A 226-nucleotide genomic window follows, 5' to 3' on the forward strand; every position below is an offset into this window, starting at 1 on the left:
TTTTTTTTGCGACATCTGGCAGCTTCCTCCTTCGGAGTGGAATATTTTTCTTTCTTTTCACAAATAAAACAATCTAGGTATATCTACATATTAATATCATCGTATCACAAAAAATACTGCATATCCTAATCCAAGTACTATCTACTAACAGTATTTCCTAGCAAATAATAGGCTAATAGTTGAATGGTGACATATGGCATTTAACTTTCCTAATGGAAAATTTCGA

This window comes from Penaeus monodon, chromosome 15 (assembly GCF_015228065.2).
Source record: "Penaeus monodon isolate SGIC_2016 chromosome 15, NSTDA_Pmon_1, whole genome shotgun sequence".
NCBI lineage: Eukaryota > Metazoa > Arthropoda > Malacostraca > Decapoda > Penaeidae > Penaeus > Penaeus monodon.